Below are 1,423 nucleotides of genomic sequence, written 5' to 3' on the forward strand. Positions count from 1 at the left end.
AGAAAGAAAGAAAGAAAGAAAGAAAGAAAGAAAGAAAGAAAGAAAGAAAGAAAGAAAGAAATTGCCAGTGGAAACAGAGACTCTTTGCTTTAGCACAGGGTGAGGTCTTACTAGGATCAGAGAGATCTGGAATAGAGGGGACATGTCAGAGGGAAGACAGTCCTCACCTATGACCAAATTCTGGCTGTGGGAGGAGGGCCCAAGAAGTGCTATCTACTGCCAGTGGAGAAGGTCATGATAGTTGCCCAGAGACAGAATCCAGGCCATAGCAATTGCTGCTGGTATTTCTGGTGCTCAAGCCTTACTGATTGGACACAATCCTTCATGCCTATAATCCCAGAACTTTGGGAGGCTGCGATGGGAGGTTCACTTGAGGTCAGGAGTTTGAGAACAGACTCTACAACATAATAAGACACCGATTCTGATGTTGAAAATTTTTTAAAAATTAGCTGGGCATAGTGGCACATGCCTGCAATCCTAGCTGCTTGAGGTAGGAGGATTGATTAAGTTCAGGGGTTTGAGTCTATGGTGAGTTATGATCAGGTCACTGCATTCCAGCCTGGGTGACAGAGCAAGACTCTGTCTTTATGTAAAACAAAAACAAAAAAGCCATACTATTGTGTTTGTACTTAACTCTGGTCCCACTTTACCCAGCCTTTTAAATATTTTTAAGTATCTTCTGACTTTTTCTTTTTCTTTTTTCTTTTTTTGAGACAGAGCCTCAAGCTGTCACCCTAGGTAGAGTGCTGTGGCATCACCGCTCACAGCAACCTCCAACTGCTGGGCTTAAGCGATTCTCTTACCTCAGCCTCCCAAGTAGCTGGCACCCCAGGGCCTGTCTCAATGCCTGGCTATTTTTTGGTTGTAGTTGTCAATGTTGTTTGGCAGGCCCAGGCTGGATTCTAACCCACCAGCTCTGTATATGGCTGGCACCTTAGCCACTTGAGCTACAGGCCCTGGGCCTCTTCTGACTTTTTCAAACAAAATGTAGATTCTTAGAGGAATGACCACAGGACTAGATCTGTCTTCTTAGGACAGCACTGAAGTCCAGCATCATAGAAGGGACTCAAACATGTATTTGGGTCCCCAGTGGAGGGTCTTCCCAGGCCCAGGCTTTCATGAAAGAATGAGGCCAGAGGCAGAGCAGGGGAGAGGAGGCTTCCACTGGGCTGCAGGGATAAACGAATAGCTGACCCTTTTCTGGAATTCAGAAGCTCTCCTTCCTCCCTGTTGCTTCTGCTACATTTTTTCTATTGCATAAGACCCCTCCCTCCTTAATCAGAACATCAGGTCAGAGGAAGTGTAGAGCATATAAAAGTTGCTTTTCTGTTAAACAATGAATAGAAAGAGATAACCCTTAAACATCCCCCAGAAAAAAAAGATACAAGAGCAAAAACAAGAGACAGGATTTTATTTTATTATT

The sequence above is a fragment of the Otolemur garnettii genome, unplaced genomic scaffold, assembly GCF_000181295.1.
Source record: "Otolemur garnettii isolate 467f Iridium unplaced genomic scaffold, OtoGar3 scaffold00145, whole genome shotgun sequence".
NCBI classification, from domain to species: Eukaryota; Metazoa; Chordata; class Mammalia; order Primates; family Galagidae; genus Otolemur; species Otolemur garnettii.